Here is a 19378-nt window from a genome sequence, read left to right as displayed (position 1 = left end):
CTGTTATGACATGTCAAGTTTATCAAGTCTGTCAAAAATCCCAGTAGAGTCTCAAAGAGCTGCAAATATAATCCAGTTCAGATTCATATTCTGCTATTAATGGCAACTAATGAAAGAGAGGACAGACTCTGACATTCTTGCTACTTCAGCTTCCAAGAGGATGTTTTGCTGTGTTAATCCTGATTCATACCTGGACCAACAGAAAAATACAAAGGGCTCATATCTCCTTGATTATATTTCAAGATAATATGTGGGTAATGTGACTCATTCACCTCCATTAAATATGAACAGTGCTTCAACATTATTTCTTTTAAGATTTCTCTAAATATTTCATGATCCCTTAGATCAAAATCTGTTCCTTGCAATTTTGATCCCATCTGTTTAATTTCATCCAATTTCTTACATTTTAAGGCTATTTTTCAAGAAGGAATACTTTCTCTCCTTTAAATCCTTCCTCCTCATCCTCCATCCTAAATCAATGTTTTTAAATAAAAATAAACTTGATTCAGAATTGCTGGCAAGCTCCCATGTTCACTTGTGATACCTTATTCAAAATGAAAGAAAATCTCAAGGTCCCTGCAGGATTAAATATCAAAGATAGTAAAAAAACTCTTACCAGAGATTTTTCAAAGCTAGAACTTTTTCTTTTTTTTTTTTTTTTTTTAGGTATTGGCCCAAAAGCAGCTGGATACATGGGTAGGCAAGGGACAAAGGACATTATAGAAGAGAATATAGTAACTTCTCCTAGACAGAATAAAAATCTTTGAGTTCATTGATTAAATTTTGGAAATTAAGAGGTATTACCGGAAGTCTATGAAGAATTGGTTATTCTGCTTTTAAACCAAAGAGTAATGGCACAAGAACCATTCTGTGTTCCATATCAGAGAGACTGAGAAAGACCTACATAAACAACAGAGCACTTTGTTTCCAATATATCTGGCAACTTAACTAGATATTAAAAACCAACATGCATTTAAAATCTGATGACAAAAAAAAAAATCAAATATATCCCCAAGTGGAAGAGTGCTTATTTGTTGTGGATTTGTACTGTCCAGTGCGTGGTCTCATCTTCTATGGCATAAGTATGACTTACAATTCACTAAAGGCTTAACCTTCACTTCCATGGGGGCAGTTCATAAACTCAGAACTCAACAAACTAAATTAAAATAGACAGTTGCAACCGACTGTCTGAACTCTTCTGATTGTCATGGGTTGTGTGCAGATCACAGTTCAATGAGACACTTCTCATATTGTCTCTCTGATGTCATATCAAGCTCTTAGATGTCAAATTTGCTGTCAGTGAAGTTCCCATGGCATCCAACTATCTGTTCATGGACATTTCCAAAGGACACAGGTCCTTATGGTATATCTAGGACTCACAAAAAAACCCCCCTGTTTTCTCTCGTAACTTGCACCACGTTCCACAAAAAACAAGGCAAGAATAAGTAATTCCCTTTATCTGCTTATTTCTCCTCTTGAATTCCCTCTTTTTGTCAAAATACACACACTCAAAACTGAAAACCCAGTGAACAGAGCAGTCAGTTACAATTTAGAGGAGCTGTCTTTAGTTGCCAATTCTCCCTGAAAGGCAGAAGAGTACCCAAGTACCAGGCCATTTTTGATATCATCTGTGATTAAATTATTTCATATTAAGTTGCATACCAATGAACAATCACTTAGTCTTTGAGCAAAGATGTGAGGGAGAGCTGGTAACTCTGACCCTACATCATTATGGTGAAGAAACTCACCAAGAGGAGTCAGACACAGATTACAGGCATTATCAGATGAACCCTGAAAATAAAATAATTTACTAGAACTCAGGTGAATTGCGTAATTGTTATATGATAGTCTTTATTTCTGTTTTCATTTTTCCTTATTTGGTCTGTTGCATGCTTCATCAATCCACCTGAAATGCAAGAGAAGGCAGTAGGCACCACCATCTCCTCTCACATTTTTATAAGGGCTGGCTTAGAGAACTCAGAGATGTAATCCAAAGTAGAGAAAAGCACTGTCTTTCAACTTCAACTCATCTATATTCTCTACATTTCTTACTGATTAATACACTACACAGAATGCTGTTTTGCATGGATGCCATGCTTACATCTCTCTCCCTGTCTACTGTGCAAAGAGTTGGCTTGGCTATCTGACTTGGCAGTAGTGGGTGAGAGACACCTTATGAATTCCTCTAAGCAGGTACCATGACTTAGACCACTACTGTGTCAAAATATTATTGTGATGTGAAAGGTCAGAATGACGACCCTTTGAAAATGTCTCCTTAGTCCAAAAATCTGTCCTACCACCAAGAAATGAACATTCCTGATGACATGCTGTTAATGCACAATGGAAAACCAACTGCCTCCTTCATGCCACTTTGCAAATAACCTTCTGCTTGGGAAAGCACTGTGTAAGTAATATTTCTTTCCTGATATATAGAACATTATTCAAAATGAAAATTCAGTCCTCACTTTGAAAGACTTCTGCCTGTGACATTTCCTTTTAAAAAGCGCGAGTACTGTACACTGACAGATTCTCATCTTATTTATAGCAAAACTTTGAAAATATTAATGGAATTGTAATGAATTTGTAAGCCTGTAAATACTTAAAACACAGTGCTTGGCTCTCATTTGAACTGACTTTTTTACCCATTATAAAATATTAGCATGATGTGCTGGTCCTGAATTTACTATGAGATCAGACCAGCAGGGAAGGAGCTGATGGATAAATAACTATCCTTTTCACCCACAACTGCCTCCACTCTTCTAATACCTTATCCAAAAGGTTTAGCTGTATTTTGGCATTTGGTGATAGGGTGATACTTCCTTGTTATCACTACCATAAAAGATGAATTGCATCACCTATCAATATTCTTTGATATATATGGGCACATACCTTTGGTGTTTTTAACAGTAATACAGATAAATAAAACTGTGGGGATTTAAAACAGGTGTATCCTTCATTAGAGGGACAGAAAATGTGTTATTATCATTTGTTGCTACTGAACACTTTAACCACAAAATACTTGCCTACTTTACAAATTGGAACCTGCAAGAAAAGAAGTTGAGAGGAATGAATTAGAAAAAATATGGCCGAAACAAAAAACCTAACAAAACTAAATTGAAAGTTTTCTCCTAATTTCAGCAGCTTTGGATTGACTTCCCTTACACAAGTCCAAGTAGCAGAAATGACAAGTTAGTTCAAGAGCTTACAGGTTGTACATGTATCTAGATGACAGAAAAATAGCATTATATGTTCAATTCTGAGTAAACCACTTACAAAGAGATTTTTTAAGGGATGTTTATACATTCTTAGTTTCTTACATGATGTAAGTACTGAAATAGACACTTTCCCAAACAAAATGGAAATTGCATTAACTATCCAATTGGCCTTTAAAACCTTAGGCTATAGAACTGTGCTTGTATGTGTTTGGGTGTTTTCTTCTCCAAAAGGTTATCAAATGTCAGCCAGAGACTAGCTCAAGGTATAGGATCTACTTTTCTCAGGCTTTCAATCACATAACAGCTGCCATTCATCCTGAGCATTCATTTGGAAGGAAAGATTTCTTGTCTGCTTTTTAAAGTTTGTGTAAATAACTTTTTTAGACGGGGCTAAGAAACAGGCAAAGCAGATAGTTCCCTAATCCATTGGTGTCAGTTACATTACACTTTACAGTCATCGTCAGGCAAGAAAAGTCAGATGGGAAAGAAAAAAAAGCCACTTCTCTACAAGCACAACTGCATTTAGAAAAAAAAAAAAATCAAGCAGCATTCTGGTCTGCTTCCCTAGCAACTAGGAGAGGCGTTTTTGTCTGGGAACTTCAGAAACCAGATTGCACTGCAAACAATCCCAGAGGTAACATTTATAATATGATTTGGTAGGAAAGTATGGGTGATCATGGTAGTGGCCATTAGTCTGAATCTATTTTGAGTGGTTGTTAATAATAGAGCAACAGAATTTCAGTGATGGTATGGTAAAAGCCATTGATGTTTTCTGGAAAAATATGAAATGAAGGACTAATCTGAACTGATCAAAGACTGGGAAGCAGGCTGGCACATATTTAGAGCCTGAAAGGGGGTCCACGTTTTCTCTGAGCACCCTTACCTATAGTTGCACAAACCCATATCTGAAAATCTGAGTTTATGGAAATTTTTAAAAACTGACACTGAATATGGCTCTAGGTTTCTTTATGTTTCTGCTTACAGCTTTTCAGGTCAACTTTGACAGAACAGGTTTGCACTCAGAAAATGAAGTTCTATCCAAATAAAAATGTATAGTAAAATTTTCTTGAAGGCGAAAGACTTCTAAAAAATAAAAAAAACTTGTTTTGATATTTTGGGGAAAAACATATAGATATTTCTTTTGCAAATTACTTTTTATGTTGTAGTACATCACATGCTTTTAAAAGTCAAGAAGAAAACAAGACATTAAAAGTAGTTTTCAGCTTTTTTAATCAACATTTTGGCACTAGAATTTAGAACAAAGTTCTGAAGTGCTCCACAAAACAGAATTTTGGTCTCCATACAGTTCTAGTTCTGGCCCACACTGAGATATAATGATTATAGCATGTGAAGCAAGTATAGCTTTTGAAAAATTCCCAAACAGAGAATAATAGCAAAACTCAAAAGAATCTTAGAAATACTTTAGCACATTTAGAAAACTCAAGGAAACCTCCACAGCAATATCAGTTGAATCTAACTAGAAAATAAAATCATTTTAATATCCTAAGACATGACAGACATTTAATTATTTAGAATCTCATCTGTTTGCAGAAGAACATTGGAAAGCTAGCTTAAATGCCTATCTTGTTACCAGTTATGTTATTATTTATCTTAAGTATTGTATCAGAACGAAAATCCTTTTAGTCCAGCATCATGTGTACAATATTGCCCAGTAATGGATGTAGGGAGATATTATAAGAAGACAACTTTTCTGAACTAGCCTTTCCTCCAGCTTTCCTTCCAGTACGCCATAGTTTAGGAACTTGCTGAGGCAGAGGTTGAAGCCTCACTATCAACCGCAATAGCCATGGCTAGATCTATCTTCCCTCAATATATGTAATTATTTTTGGACTCATTTATACTGTGGGCCTCTACAGTATCCTGTGACCATGAATGCAAACATTTGATAATGTATTTTAATTAACCAGACTCATTCTTCTGGCCCAATTTTGAGTTCATTTCATCTCTACCCAAAATGTTTCATATGGGGAGGAGGGAATGTTAGATATTGGGTTTGATTTGTTGGTTTTTTAAGAGCTTATTAAAATAAATAAGGATAACAAACTAGGATTTTATTTGTGGGTGTTTCTACCTGTAGCCCAAAAGGCTTTGTTGAAAACATCTAATGTAAGATTACTTTTAATGAAAACCAGAACAGGAAAGTGAAGTCCTGATTTTAGCTGTATTTCACATCCCACCATGTGTAAGCAGTCACTGGATCACTAGATCTTTAAGATTCTATGGGTAGTGGACCTCAAATATATTCATTTTGGCTTAGCCTAAAATCCTGACAGGCACCAGTCTTTATTATGATTATTCCAATACAGTCTTGTTTAATCCACCCATGTAGGTGTTAAACACACCTACATAAGAGATAGAAAAAGGACCAGAAAGAAATAATCATCTCAGTGTGTTCAGGCAGCGAAGGAGGGAAATTCAGCTGACTTCACAGCCTCCTCTAGGGCTTCAGAAATGGTAGAAAATGTCCACTCATACAATTTTCATTATTTGAGAGAGAAGAGAGAGAAGAGTGAGGGAGAAGGTAGATATTTTCCTAAAAATTTTGAATTTTTTGTATTTGTCCCAGTGTGAGTAGATCTTCTTACTTATTTATTTATAGCTTTACAGAATGTAACCTTTTTACATGAAAGAATCATTTCCCACACAGCACTGGTCAGGACTGATTGCAACTAAACTTTGTCCACTTATGTTTTGGGTTTTCTTCTATATAATTAATGGCCGCCAAATGATATCCTACTATAACAGGTGTAACTTTCCTTCAGTACCCCTAAACAAAAAAATTAAACAGATGTTGCCAATTCCCTCATGGTGTTGGAACAGAAACAATCCCAAGACAACTCTAAGAAGGGACATGATGTCCCAGAGGAGACATGAGCTGGGTCTGACAGAGATCAGACATGCTTCCATGGTGTAAGCAGGCAAAACCACTGTTGAGCCTTTGCAGTCAGCAAGCAGGCTTTCTCTAGCTCTAGGGGCACCTATTTGGGAGACTAGGCCATGACGGCATCATCCAAGTGCTCTCTCCTTTACATATCCTTCAGGATACCAGTCTTCATCTTTGGAGATGAAAAGAATTTTACACAGATACTTTCAAACTGGACCTTAATAAAGTGCTATTGCCCACATTATTTACTTCTGACAGCAGACCTGCAGTTATGAAGCAATAATAACCACTGTCTATTTGAGTAAACTAGATACATAGAGGTTTGCTCTGGCCACCTGTCTTTGGAGGACCAGTGTATGAGATGAACTCAAGCAGTGCAATTACCCAAGGATCTATTGTCTAACTCCTTTGAAACAATTCGGCACAGCATTTGGTCGGCATCTGTTCTCCCTGCCTCTCTGTGGCCAAGGTATAAAACCTCTGAATGCAAAAACATATGCTTGGAAAAAGTAATTCAAACCAAATCCACTCTAGAGTCAAAGGTCACCATGCAGCAGAAAGGACACTGAGACACTTAAATTTCCTATTATTCTAACAATTTTCAGAAGGGGGCTTCTGCAGTCAGACTGTCCATTTCGCTACATGCCACCCAAATAACACTGGAATACAACAGCTCATTTCAAACAGTCATGGTGAGGGGACAGAAATCCTCAACTGATAAAGTTGTTCAGCTTCATATAAGTTAACAACTGCACCAGGGAAAAATATTCACATTTGAGTTCAACTGGGAGCAGCTTCTGTATAACTTTGCCCAGGCAGACAGTCTGGAAGGTGAGAAGGAAGCCAGGTTAAAGGATGTGGAGAAGGGACACTGGAAGTATGATGAGACTGGAGGCAAGAGGGAGTGTAGAAAACACCTAAGAATAATAATTCATGGAGTACAGGTGAGTGGGAGAATGAGGCATTGCAGTGGGAAAAACAGAGGGCTTCAGAGAGAGCAAAGATTACTGTGGTGCAAAGGTAAGGACACGCACTTCTACACCAGAATAGGCTTCACTTGTTCAGCTATTCATGGAATAACATGTCACTTTTGTGGTGGTTTGGAGAGGAGATGGAGCATTTGGTCCAAGTTTGGAATGGATGTGTGAATCAGGAGTAAATGCAGTTTACAGTTCAGAGAGGGAATATCCTCGGAGCATCCCCAGAAATTTTATTACAGACATCTTTCAACAGGAAGAGTGGAGAACACTGTCTCCTTGGCTCCTAATATCTCAAGATATATTCTCCTACTTTCCGTTTAGCTCATCAGTTTTGCAGAAATAACATTAAGCTAAATCAGGCCCTTGAATCTGCCATTTCCAGCTCCTTCTATTTAGAACACAACTGCAAGAGGAGCACAATGCCATTAAAGTTAACACCTTTAAAATATTTTATTTCTTTTTTATAGGTTTAATATGCAATAATTGGCAGAACAATTCATTTGGAAATGCATAGTGCCAAAGGAAAACATTCAATATCTTTCCACTCAGTGCCCTGAGTATTTTCTCATTCCAAGGTGCAAAAACATTTGTTCTTGATTCATACGGTCATTCCAAATCCTTGCCAAATTATGCAAAGAGCTGTCAGATTTAATGGTGCAAGCATCTTATTCCTTATTATGGGACTTGGACAAATAAAAGCAATACATTGTAAAAACAGTTAGTGAAGCTACTGCCAAAAGTTATCACAAAAAGATGTTTTTAATAGTATTCTGTCCTGTCTGCAGATCTCAAGCCTCTTTAGGGTCTGAGTTTAATTTGCAGTGCACCTGTAAAATACAACCAATAAACACTGTTTTCTTTTTAGAGATACAAAGACACTCCTCTTGCAGAGGCTACAGCCTCAATTGAGTAATGTACTGAGCCAGTTGTTTGATTTTAAGTACACAATAGACCCCCAAATTCATGTTTTAAGGTGCTACTGAACTGAAGGTCCAGCAGCTTTCCCCTCCACTCACAACAAAATGCATACCACGCCAGAAATGGAGTATATATTCCCTTGCCTCGTCACATGGAGATCCTTGGAGATGACTTAACCTTTGGTTCAGCAGAGAAATAGAAAAAAAGACCAACAACTGTGCTTAAATTTAATTTTGCTGGGTTGTTTTCCTTTCCTCCCAAGGCAACTCAAAAAAAAAAAAAATCATTGAAAGATTGAGTCCCTCCTGGAATATGAACTGTAACCACCCACCACTCCAGTGAGTGGCCTGAGCAGCTGCCTGTAGAGTCCTGTCAGGTGGGAAGATTTAATCCTTCTTCTTTGGATACTGTTCCACTTTGTATAAAATATCTTCAGGCTTATTTCAACAATCCAAGTGATTTATTTGTTTAACACTATGGACAAAGCACCTTTGACTCTTCAGCTTGCATGACCAGGTAATCATTTACAGATGGATCATCTTTAAACTGATCTCATCACAAAATCAGAGTGAGACATGAACTGTTGCTGAGCACAAAAGATGCTCAAAAGACAGTTACCATATCCTTCCTCATAATTCCTGCTTCCTGATACTACAAAGTGATTGTTGTGGGCCACAGAAAATCAAGCAGATTATTTTAAATATGTGGAAATAAACCAAAGATAGACAAAATCCCTCCCTAAATCTGAATAAACAGCCCACAAGACAGCTTTTAGCCCAACAATCTGAATGATCATGTAAGTGTAGATCTGGCCTGAAACTGCTAATTGGAGCTGTGAAAATTCTCACTTGGACTTTTTCTTGCCTTTTTTTTTTTTTTTTTTTGAACAGTCTTACAAGTATGTGATTTGAATTCTACTGTTAGAAATGCATTTCAGAGCAAGACTGTACTGCTCATTAAGTGAATATCACCAGCTTTCAGCCGTTTCACAGTCTTGCTTCCCAACCTGTAGTCATTTGTGTTGGCAGAGAAACCTTTGCAAAATTCGATATGTAATAAAAGTTAAAATGAGGATATTTTTCGGTTTCCACTTGAGTGTGTCAGGAAACTGGGACTGAAAGATTTATAGTTTTGGGTACAAAAACTAGTTAAGAATTAAGCAAGAAGACACTCTTTCTCCCCAGGAAAAAAACTCTAGTGTTACAGTCAATAGGAATTTTTCCATCTACTTCTTGGAGAAGAAGATGATCAGATTTCAAGATGTAAATGGAAAGGCGAAAAACTCAGTGATCCCACTAACTTACTTCTTTTAATGAAAAGGGAGGCACCTCCCAAAGTTATAGCAATTTATTTGCCTTGATTAAGGAAGGTGCAGTACCCCCCATCAGGCATGAACACAACTATATAATTTGCATACCTTCTCCAAATAATCTCTGCATGCAATAACAACTGAATGGGCTGCTGAGAGTTTTATTAGTGGTGACCCCAGAACATAATTCATTCTTCTTAAACAGAAAGACCACCACAGGTAAACACCCTCTGTTCCTCTGGCTAATTTGGACCATAAAAAAAACTAGTATCTGTAGAACTGACCTCAACTGCTCTACAAAAACATTTGAATTCTTTTGAATTAAATTAATAGTTCCTCAGTCTCGAATGGTCACTGAAGTGCATACGTGAACATCTCTAGGAAATTACACCTAAATGAGGATTTCCAAATCAAAAACAAATCTTGCATTCTCCTTTATTCTCTCTAAGTAATTGAAACACATTTCATGTGAGAGACCGGACAATTGGTCTTTTTGTATGGCAAGTTACACTAGCAGGTTTTCTTTCTGATATTCTTAATACAGGGCATCCTGTTTTCTTATTTACAAGTGCTCAGAGTGGTATCGGTTACATTGCTAAAGTTTTGCCTTTCCAAGCAGACAGCACGCTTTACTCTTTGACCCTTTTCTACCCTCCTGTCCTCAGCTCCAGTGCTATAGTATGACACTGGCTCCCCTTCTCAAAAGAAAGAAAGAAAGAGAGAGAGAGAGAGAGAGGAAAGTATTTTTCGCTAAAATAATAGCTCCCCTTTTGGCAACAAACAAAGGAGAGAAAAAATACATCCAGAGAAACTGAACTGTTTAAAAGTGCTTTTTTGCTGTTTGATGACACAGGCACAAAGCCAAAATTCACCCATTGTACTTCATGCTCAAAATTTCTTTACACAGCTCTAAATTGCTGACAGCTCTTTAGCTGCAGCCATGCTACCGGGCGCCATTATAATAGTTCACCATACCATTATGATGTGTCAATGTTTATGACCTGTATCCCAAAACTGGACGACACTCAAATCTGTTGACTGCCTCTAAATCACTTTTTTGGAAAAGACTTAAAGTACTGAGATTGCAACTAGAATTGCTATTGCTCAACTGGCCCCATCTAATCTTTTTTTCATTGAAAACTCAAAAAGGTTGCAGAATCATAAAGCCCATGTGGAACAAAACACAGGCAAATACTTATTGTTCTTGTATAGAGGAACACATATAATACCCGCAGCTGTATGAAGGCCCAGAGGGCTTTTTTATTGGTGCATGGATGAATTTTTTATTGCTACTGAATAAAGTGTTCTTGACATAACTATTCGACCTCTGACACTAGCAAGATTCCCTCTTGGTGGCCATTAGAATATAAATCCTACTTCATGTCTTTTGACTTTAAATGATGCACTATCTGCAGGGTTTTTTTAGTGGGAATAAAATCAGAGAAACAAGGGTAAGAAAGTGTTTTATTGCCTGGAGATGGGCGAAAGTGGGTTGAGGTGATTTCAGTTACCTTAGCCTTGAAAAATTTGAAGGCATGTTGAGCAAAGAAACCTGCTTCACAAGCAAGCAAGAAAAATGAGCAAAAAGGGGAAGGCAGGAAAAGCAAAGCGATGGCTGAGTAATGCCTGTTTCTAGAGTCAGGCAACTAAGAGAATAATGTGCTTAGCCTTTAGGTGATTACCTTTCCTTAATCAGCCCAAGCCTGCCTATTTGCAGAAGAACTAAGCACTACTTGTGGTCCATTTTGAAGGAAGGATTAACATGCTTTTACTTTCAGTGTGGATGACCTCCTAGGATTTCAGTAGTCATATTAATCTCGAGTTGACTGAAAATATGAAAGTTAGGTTCTCTCTTATCCTAGAGGAAGCCTTTATTGATTTCATTTCTTCACAATTTTTTTTTGGTAAACTTGGTATCTCTGTTCAGCTCATATGAGCTTCTGAGGACTTTTAATTAAATTGGATAACTGATCAGATTAAAAGGTTTTTGTACCAGTTTTGCTGCACATTTTTCAAGAGAAGTTTCTGTAGGTACTGACTTAGCAGAAAATTGTCTTCTGATATGTTTCTGAGTCCTTCCTGAGTCTTCTCCACACACTTCAAGTTCTCTGACATGCCATATCTTAGATCTGAACACATCTAAGACATCCCTCATCCTCCTCTACCTTCCCAGGGATGTTCCTGTGATCCTGTGACCAATAAAGCAGAAAGCCAGGAAAAATACAGCATTATTAGCAACAATGTGTTATCAGAACTTCAGTCCAAGCATTTCTAACAAGTTCTGTGCCTTTGGTCCCATTTTTCAACTATAACAGTTGTTAAGTCACACCCCTCTGAGTTATTCTGGTAATAAATCACTTTGTCCATCTGGAAAGTCCCCACGCCCTTCTGGGAAGCACTTCCAGCGGCTGTCAGGAGCCCGCACCCTGTTTATGAGATAGTCCCGCTGGACAGCAGAAAACACACACAGAGCATTGAGCCACCATTGTGACTCTTTCCATACAAAATTCACACCAGTTTCAGTGGCAAATTATACTAAAAGCCCAGAGGAAAAGCCAAGCAAGAGGCAGAACATATACCTTTTTGCTGCCCTTCTGTTGAATAATGGCTAGGGGTATCCACAGCATCTGCTAGCAGGCAGTGTCTAGGATTTCTTTGAAGAGGAAAGTTGCTCACCCTCGGCCACCATATTTATGCTCAGTATTTGTGAAACAGCTCAAGTTAACATGCTTTTCAAATGACTGCACCACATAAGACCTCCAGCTTCTCAAAAGAGTTGTTTGGAAAAGTAGTGAAAACTGGCTCCTGGTACCCCACTCCTTCACCAGGATCTTTCCTTTCACCTTGGCTGTGCCAGGATGCAGACAGAAGGTGGAAGCGCTGACCCTCTGCATGCCTGCTCTGCAGGTGGAGAACTAAAGTCTTATACAAGGATCTGCTTCTCTTCCTCCACAAGCCTCCTCTAGTAACTTGGACACGTTGGTGAGTCCTATAGTGTATCTTAAGAAACAGGAATGGGGAGAAAATTTTATAGGGCTACGCAATCTCAAAAGTACCAAAGATGCATTCTAGTTATCTATCACTTTTCCATTGAGCAGAAAGTAGATAACGAGGTACAAAAAAAAAGAAGCTGAAAGAGTGGACACCAACTGGAAGAAGTACAGAAACCACTACTATTCACATCAACTACAACTAACAAGTGTCTCATTGCCCGTCAGTAGAGATGGCACTGCAGGCAATACAGATGGATTCCTGTGGTGGCATCCTGTGAGACTCACTTCAGAAAGATTTTAGGTAAAGGGAATCTAACTCTTCAGGCATGAAGGATAAAGCTAGCTTATTCTGCTGTAATTAAATATTGAACGCAAAATTAAAATATTTTCTTTATAAATACCATATTTGCACCTAACCTACAAATATGGGACAGGAAAATGTCATCTACTCAGCCACCCACAACATGGAAATAGCAGAGACTGAGCCAGTCTGACCTGATCCAAAAGAAACAGCCATTTTCAGGGGGTTTCTAACTTTAGCGGAGAACACCACAGGCTTCTAAAATAGCTACAGGGATGTATATGAAGAACAATACTCCATGTCATGGCTGGCTGGTGAGAACAAGACAGAGGAGGGCTTGCAATGGAGCAAGTGATGAAGATGGATTGACTTGAGTGATGTTTAAATTTGGTTTATTATGGGGTTGCGGTTGACAATGTTGCAAGCTGCTCACCTCCCAGAGAGATAGGCATGTGGGCCATTCTTTGATTTAATAAATCATCCAGGAACATACCCAGAGCATTGACCTTTATGGGGAGGGAGCTCAGGGCATTCAGCATAATTTAACACCGGCATGTCGGATGGTGTCCAGCACAGTTTAACACTCCTTAACCTCTGCCTCATTAGACATCTGTCCTGTCATTTATCTTTCTGTTTATTTTCCAAGTGATATATTATTGGTAATAAGTAAGGAATGGGCACTGATGTTACTCTCCATGGAGCTGCCATTAGTCAGCTGGAAGTCAGGCCAGCATCACTCTGAAACTGGTACACAAAACAGCTTTTAAAGGATTTCAGATATTTTCTTTGCCAAGCAATTTCCTCCTGGCATGGGCAGCTAGCACCCATATTATATGATCTTTTATTTATTTTTACTCTTTCCAGACCAGATTTTAGTAGTTTTTAATACCAGCAACTATTATTACTGTTGGTAATAAGACCTGAATTATTCTTTTTGCAGAAGAAACTTCATCCTGTCTGTGACAACTGTGGCTAAATAAGAAGCCAGCAAGGAAATGTCAGGGTCTTCCATTCCAACCACATATATATACATACTTGTACACAGAGACAAATACACATATACACACACACAAACACACACTCACACTCTTCCCTCCTGCTTAGGTCATTGCCATAATGGCAGATATTAAGACTCCTTTCTAAATACAAATATTTTAGCACATCTATAACTGAATGAATATTGGAGGTTTCATTTATGCTGTCTTTCTTTATCAAGTGGCAACTACTTTTCCAATATTTGGTATATTGAGTTACATTCTGGAAGGGAAAAAAAAAAAGCAAAGAAAGCATGGGGCCACAATGAGGGGAAAATGAAATATTACACATTTTTTCTGTGTCGTGTAACATATGTGTTGTGATATTGGATGGGAAGTAAATTCCAACAAAGATTCTTCTATGGTACATATGGTACTAAGCATGAATTTGGATTTCTAACAGATTATAAAGAAGGTACAAGTCCAAAAGGACCTGTAAATTAAAAAAAGGTATTCCAGATTTGTTTATATTGTGGATATTTGTGACTCAGCTCTGTAATAGATGTAACACCTTGAGAAAATATTGGTCATGTTTTGTTTAACTGAATAACAATATTTTGCTTTTAAATCCATCATCGCATGAAAGATATTGAAATTTTGAGCAATAACAAACAATTTTATATGAGCAATATTACCACTGAGACACAGATTGAAGTAGTTAAGGAACCCACTGGCTGACCTGAAATGTCCTCTATTTAAGCACACACACACACACACACACACACACACACACACACAGAAACCTTCAGCAAAAATAATCCTAAACAATATCAAATGTCCTGAGACACTGCATAAGACAGGTATCCCTGAAATTTGGATTACAGTGATGAGAAAGTGCAAAACGATAGGAGGCAAGTCTGCTCCTGGCTCAAGTTGGTTGAGGCAAGCAAGCGCAGCTGAGAAGGAATTCAATGGGTGGGAGGGAGTTCGCTGAGGTACCAGAAGCTTTACTTTCCAGATGTACTTTATTTATAAAGCACTTAATCCTTTTAAAACTACCTACGTCCCACATAGATTTGGCATTGCTTTATTGCTTAATTAATACCATCATCTCGGTTTTTGTTTAACACCATGGTTAGAGAAAAAAATTCCATCTCCACAATGCAAATGCTGCCAGATATAACATGACACTGGAAGCAATTTTGATATCATAAACAAGGCATCTGCTCTTTGGCTGCTTTGGTTCACGCTCTGCAACTGGGCATTTAGCTGTACTTTTTTGAAAGTTGGGATCACGTAACTGGAGCTTAAAAGCTTGAGGGCTACTGTGAGTTTCTGGACTCAAACTCTTCGGCAGTGAAAAATCTGCATATACCAGTCAGTCACAGGATGCATTTACAAAAAAGGCAATGTTATCTGAGAATGAATCCACCAAGGTGTTTCTAGGAGTATGAAAGTCACCAATACAAAGCCCTTGTGAATCCTCAAGTATTGTTGGCTGTTTGGGTCACCCACGTTGATGGAAAGGGAACTTGTACCAGAACAGGTGCAGAAATGGCTGCTGGGATGATCCAAGCAACGAAGAGTTTATTTTACAAGAGGAAATTAAAAGACAGTGGCTTATTTAGCCAAGCAGATCCAAGCCTGAGAGGGGATACAGTCACTCCTTGTAAATACAGCTGGAAGATAAACACCAGAAAAGGAAAGAGCTTTTTAAGATTAAAGACAATGAGCTGGCATAAGAACAAAGAGATATGAGCCAGCCATTAAGAAAGCCAGGCTGGAAATTAAGTATAGGTTTCCATCTCTCAGAAAGGTGAATTTCTGGATCTACCACCTTTTGGCAATGGTGGACTCAGAATACACCACTAGTTTGGGTAGATTATGAAAGATTTTACATGACAGAGTGCACACGCTGTGCGTTGGTGCTCTCCTCAGCTCTTCCCACCTTGTCCCCAACCACCAGGATTGTGAACCAGTATATTTCCAGCCCACATTTCTGCATTTTTCTTCCTTTGGAAACCAGGGCATGAGAGGCACCAGGATGGAAATACTTCATATGTTGTCCATATTTCAGTGGTGTCCCCGACAGGCATCAGGAAGCACTCCTGGCTGTCTATGTATGGGGCTGACAGATCTTGCAAATCTCTTTCAGTCCTGCAAAATAAATCTTCTGAGGTAAAATTCTTACAATAGAGCAATCTGTGTTTTTCCTGTGCTAACTGAGCAAGGTAAATCTGCCACACACCCTGTTTTACCTCAGCCTACTGAGGCAGGGCCAGCCTCAGGCTGCCCTGCCTGCAGGCTGCCCAGGCCCCAGCTTCCCACCCCGCCCATCTCCAGGGTCTGATCAGTCACTAACCCCTGCAGTAGGAACCTCCCAAAGTCCGTTTCTGCCCAGTGTACACACTGAACTCCGCACTCATTGCCTAATCCTACTTAAGAGCAGCATTTAAATGCTTGTGTGTTTCTCCTAATTAAGTGCCAAGATTTTGAGTTTTCTACTCAGCGAGTGGAGAGTCAACCCAGCCCAACCTTGACGTAAATCTGATGACGCTAGTGATTCATTCAAGCTACATGAGTCAAATTTGGCCCAGATTTTTTCCCGCATTAGTAATAAAATGTAAAGCTTTATTTTGAAAGTACATAATTGATAACACTGTCACCAAAATTCATCATTTCCCCAGCATCACCCTATAATGAAAAGCAACAATGTTAATACAACGCAGGCCATAAACAAAACATTGTTTAGTTCTGTGTTTCTAGTTAAATTCTAAGGCTTTTAATTTTTGTATATTGAAGTAGAAAATGGAGTATACAGAATATTCTAAATCTATAAATGCATCTAATGAGTTGAAAAAAGAAATTTTAGCTTTTATAGTCTTCTGTTATTATTTAAAGTCCCAGACAGGGTTACTATAACATACACAAAATAGATTATGTTTAGCAAGAAATATAAAGATCAGAATTCCTGTAAACACCAGTGTAACATTTGGGCACAATAAACTCAGCTTCCCTTTCTGTGTTAATGATATTCTGGGTAAATGCCTGCAGATCATTTACTCTGGAAAAAATTTGTAGGAAAAAATATGAGGTTTTGTTCGGATTCTCTCAAGATAGAAAGTGTACTTGCTAGCACTGGGACAGACCCCTGCCACACACAGGTACATGCTGCACGACACTGAACCTGAAGGAAGCCTCCATCTGAACCACCTTCCAGATTGTGGCGGCAGACCTTTGAAACCTGATTTGTACCTGTGCCAAGATATCCTCTGCACTTCAGGGGAAAGAAAGGGGGTCCCACCTCATCTTGTAACATTTTTATCTCTCAGCTAGCTGAGACAGGAATTTGGGGTGGGTGGGAGGTTTGCTCTCTCTTCAGGAGATCAATGGTCTCAATGTGCTGTGTTTTCTCAGCAGACTGGGACATTACCAGCCTACTGGGGGCCCCACAGAACAGGCACCCAGCATTGGTCTGATGGACACAAAGAATTGCACTCAAAGACTTGTGGTCAATGACTCGATGTCCAAGTGGAGAGCAGTGACAAGTGCCGTTCTTCAGGTGTCAGTGTTGGGACTGGTGCTGTTTAACATATCAGTTGGTGACATGGACAGTGGATTGAGTGCACCCTCAGCAAGTTTTCTGAAGACACCAAGCTGTGTGGTGCAATCGACACACTGGAGGGAAGGGAGATACCACCCACAGGAGCCTTGACAGGCTTGAGAGGCGGGCCCATGCAAACCTCATGAAGTTCAACAAGGCCAAGTGCAAGGTCCTGCACATGGGTCAGGGCAATCCCAAGCACAAATACAGGCTGGGCAATGAGGACGTGGGGATATTAGTGGATGGAAAACTGAATACGAGCCAGCAATGTGTGCTCACAGCCCAGAAAGCCAACCATATCCTGGGCTGCATCAAGAGAAGTGTGGCTAGCAGGACAAGGGAAGGGATTCTCCCCCTCTACTCAGCCCTTGTGAGACCACACCTGGAGTGCTGTGTCCAGCTCTGGGGCCCCCAACATAAGAAGAACATGGAGCTGCTCAAGTGGGTCCAGAGGAGGGCCACAAAGATGATCAGGGGGCTGGAGCACCTCCTTTATGAGGACAGGCTGAGAGAGTTGGGGTTGTTCAGCCTAGAGAAAAGGCAGCTGGCGGAAGACCTTATAGCAGCCTTCCAGCACTTCAAGGGGGCTTACAGAAAAGATGGCAAGGGATTCTTTATCAGGGAGTGTAGGGATAGGAAGAGGGCTAATGGTTTTACACTGAAAGAGGGTAGATTTAGATTAGATATAAGGAAGAAATTCTTTCCTGTGAGGGTGGTGAGACACTGGAACAGGTTGCCCAGAGAAATTGTGGCTGCCCCCTCCCTGGAAGTGTTCAAGGTCAGGCTGGATGGGGCTTTGAACAACCTCGTCTAGTGGGAGGTGTCCCTGCCCCTGGCAGGGGCTTTGGAACCAGATGATATTTAAGGTCCCTTCCAACCCAAACCATTCTATGATTCTGTTCCAGGATCATCTTTGAAACCTAACACAGATGCCCATACTGCCACCCTGCAAAACACTGCGTTGTAACTTGCACTGAAAAACACACTGAGGATGGGCCCCAGAAACTACATTTTTTTACCCCTAAAAGTGGACATGTAGTCTGAGGATGCAGAGGTGGCTCCTCACAGAGTCACGTGCCTGCCTGTCCAGCATGGCAAGGTTTGCAAGCACTGTGCAAGGAGGGGACTGGAGCCGGGAGACCCCTCCGGTCCATCTCACTGAAGGTTTTCATGGCCCCCTCCAGCCCAGGACCGCACCCCATGTGCCACTGTGAGACCCTTGGCATCAGGATGTGACTTCTCAAACTGGGATAACACCCAAAGCCAGATCTGCTCAGATGACAGGCTTCAGCAGCTCAAATGGTGTTTGTCAAGAGCCACCAATTTGTGTTTGAATCAGACTCCAAAGAAATCTTTGAACAAATATACCAACAGTGTGTGGAAACAACATGAAACCGCATTCACTGACCAAAAATGCCAATATCTGAATTGTTCCCAAGAAGAATTGCACTATTTTTATTTTTTACAAAGGTATTCTTTTTTTTTCTGGTTCACTCTATTAATAATCCATGCTATCTCAGCACAAATGACTGACTATGGACATGTTTCTGTTCACATGCTGAGACATCAGGTATAGACTCACTCTGAGATGGTTATGCCATGGTGTCATCTGGACCTGCTCCAAACCACATGAGGAAAGGGCAGTGTGATAAGGGTGAACATCATCAGCTTCATGAAGGATCCTACTGTTAAAGTTGGTAGGAAAGATCTTCCAAAAGAGACAGATACAGATCAGATGTCTTAGTTTCCTCTAAACTCACCTCCAAAATTTGTTCACCACCTCGGGTTTATCATAAGTGATATTCCTTGCACAGCAACTTTTGTCTCTCATCCCATCACATACATTCCTCTTTTTCAAAGACAACTTTTATTCCTAAAACTGCAGAAATGCTGCTGTTTTGTTGTTGTTGTAAAGCAATGAATACAGGCCTGTGAATTTTCCAGTATTCATAACAAGTTCATTTAGTCTTTGACTGTCTTTCTGATATTTTTAAGTTAGACCATGCTGAAATATCTTTAGATGCATCAGTTAAGCTGTTGAAGTTCCCCTGACCTAGTTTCTGTTGGCATTCAGCTTCATTCCAATAATGATGAGACAGAAATTTGTAAGGTACATACATTTCCAAGAAACACAGGCCCTATCAATTCTCAGTCAAATTTAAGTTCCCAGGTACCCCAA

The sequence above is a fragment of the Strix uralensis genome, chromosome 3, assembly GCF_047716275.1.
Source record: "Strix uralensis isolate ZFMK-TIS-50842 chromosome 3, bStrUra1, whole genome shotgun sequence".
Taxonomy (NCBI): Eukaryota; Metazoa; Chordata; class Aves; order Strigiformes; family Strigidae; genus Strix; species Strix uralensis.
The sequence above is the reverse complement of the archived record's forward strand: the minus strand, read 5'-3'. Positions refer to the sequence as shown.